The sequence below is a fragment of the Tiliqua scincoides genome, chromosome 3 (assembly GCF_035046505.1).
Source record: "Tiliqua scincoides isolate rTilSci1 chromosome 3, rTilSci1.hap2, whole genome shotgun sequence".
NCBI classification, from domain to species: Eukaryota; Metazoa; Chordata; class Lepidosauria; order Squamata; family Scincidae; genus Tiliqua; species Tiliqua scincoides.
Genome location: NC_089823.1, coordinates 178,548,862 through 178,551,577, shown reverse-complemented (window position 1 = coordinate 178,551,577; position 2,716 = coordinate 178,548,862). Strand labels below are relative to the sequence as shown.

General features: G+C 44.7%; 1 non-coding gene across 1 annotated transcript; it reads left to right on the top strand.

Annotated features, from left to right (window-relative positions):
* Positions 1-2,156: 2,156 nt before the first annotated feature.
* On the top strand, positions 2,157-2,263 carry LOC136647064 (U6 spliceosomal RNA). Its single transcript, XR_010794235.1, has one exon. It is a non-coding gene; the product is annotated as a U6 spliceosomal RNA (small nuclear RNA).
* The last annotated feature ends 453 nt before the right edge of the window (positions 2,264-2,716 follow it).

The window sequence follows — 2,716 nt, the reverse complement described above, 5'->3', positions numbered from 1 at the left end:
ATGGTGTCACTGCATTGTGAGTTTCCTTATTAGCTATCATTTGCAGAAAAAAGGTAACTTTCAATAGGATGGCATATTTTTCAAAACTAGACATTACCAGGGTTGGGGGGGGGGAGAGGGAAATACACACAAAGGGGGATGCTTTGGGGCTCGGTATACCAAACTGGAGTCAACTTTTATTTATTTATCTTTTCAAGGCGCCAATGATCCATCAATAAGCACCTCTTTCCAATTGCATTTGTTGTTCCCAGAAGTGGGATACTAATAAACAAATGTCCAGAGTATATCATACAAAGCACAATGTGCTCTTTCTCAAGTTACATAATGATGCATAAACCATATTCAAAATTACACAACAAAACAAAAAAATTATTTATGATAAGTGTCGTTGGACAAAAAATGAACTTTCTTGGTTACCAGAGCAGCAATTACAATGTGCTAGATCAGTGTTTCTCAAACTGTGGGTTGAGACCCACTAAGTGGGTCACGGGCCAATTTCAGGTGGGTCCCCATTCATTTAAATATTTTATTTTTAATATATTAGACTTGATACTACCATGGGATGTGACTGCATTTGGAGAAATGTTACAGACCGGTACTTTTAACAAGTTACTATATATATTCTTTTAACAATGATAGTAAATGGGACTTACTCCTGGGTAAGTGTGGATATAATTGCAGCCCAGGATTGTTCAAAATTTTCCTGCTTGATGATGTCACTTCCGGTCATGACATCACTTCCAGTGGAATGTTTGTTCCCTTACCTCAGACCTGTATTGTCCTTTTGTTGGTGCTGAAAAGTGGGTTAGGATTGTGCCCAAAGTAAATGGGTACATGGTATCGAATAACTAAAGACACAAGCCCTTTTCAGACACTATCCACTCCTGGGAGGAAGCAGCAAAAGTTTGCCTGTTGACTCCACCCAAAGGTGCTGAGTAGTCATGTTCCTGATCCTAAGCATTCAGTGTTTGCTTATAGGTGCAAGACAGGATTTCTCTCCACACTGTAGAACAGGGGTCTCCAAACCCTGGCCTGGGGGCAACATGCAGCCCATGGCAAGCCTCTATCCAGCCCATGGCCAACCTCTTATCCCCTGAAAGCCTCTGGCCCACTCAACTGAACATGACCAGAACTGTGCTCTGATTGTGTCTGGAGGGTGTTCTGAGGGCCAGAGAGGTTGAATGAATCAGCCCATTCATTTATTTATTCATTCATCTAAATTCCATCTCAAATTTATTTATTTAAATTGTATATTTAAATTATTTTTCCAGCCCTCAACACCACATCAGAAATCTGATGCGGCCCTCTGGCCAAAATGTTCAGAGACCACTGATGTAGAACACTGGAAAACAACAGTTCTAGATTATATGACCAGTTGAATGTTCTTGAAATGCCATAGGCAAAGCTTGGGAGGAAGATGGGCTCAATTTACTCTCCTTTCACAGAGACCTAGATTCTCCCCTTCCCCCCCAGACACTCTGTCACATCCCCCTTCCTTCTGCCTCTCCCCCAATCACTTCAGCCTGAACAGAATTCCATGCAGTTTATTTTCTCTTACATGCTGAGTTGGCATCAGCAGTCATGATGGACCCAGTCAGGAACTCATAAACAATACAAGATGCATTGCCTAAATGACTACTGAAGTTGGACAGTGCATCTCACATTATCTAGATCTTGTTGACATCCTTCAGTCTCGGAAGACTATGGTATCGCGCTCTGAATAGTGGTTCTGGAACAGAGTGTTCTCTCCTGTGCGCAAAGCCTGGGTAAAGTAGGTATGGAGGACAGACTGTTTCCCATGCAGCAAATCCCCCCTCTCCACGTCGCTGAAATGGTCCAATGGAAAGGCAGAGGCCAATACGGTTGGTTCCAGCGGCGTCGCAGGAGTTGCCAGAACGTGACTGTGTTCAGCCATGAACTGCCTCAGGGACTCCGGCTCTGGATTTTGCCTTGAGGTTGACTCCTGAAGCCTTTTCCATAACTGGATGTAGCCACAAGGCAGTGGAGGTTTGGGATCAGAGTTTTCCTTCTCTCAGATGAGCTGCCTTCCCAGGCTAATGAGTCCCATCTACCTGGTGGCTGTTTAGTCGCCTCTTACGACAAGTTCAGCCTAACTGAGGGCCTATTCTTATCCCCAGCCCCCAGGGGAATTTTATGTGCTTGCTTCGGCAGCACATATACTAAAATTGGAACGATACAGAGAAGATTAGCATGGCCCCTGCGCAAGGATAACACGCAAATTTGTGAAGCGCTCCATATTTAGCAACTGTTACCCTGCACATGCCCGATCTCGTCTGATCTTGGAATCTAAGCAGGGTCAGGCCTGGTTAGTACTTGGATGGGAGACCGCCTGGGAATACCAGGTGCTGTAGGTTTATATAATAGTCTTTCAAGACTGAAGGTTGCCAACCAACTAATATTATCTCAATAGTCCTAGTTAATACACCTGACCCAGACAGTACTTGTGCTTGGTTCTCTGGTAAGCAAGAAGGAACTGTGGTAGGGGCTGGGATGCTCCAACTCCAGCATCATCAAAGCCAGGAAAGGGGGGTGACTACAACTATTTAGGTAAAGCAAGATGTATTACCTAGGCCAGGTGTGTCAAACATAAGGCCCGGGGGCCGGATGTGGACTGCAGAAGCTTTTTATCTGCTCCTCAGGCTCTCAGCAGCTGAGCAGTACTGAGATGTTACTGCTGTAAGGTAGCCCACATGCA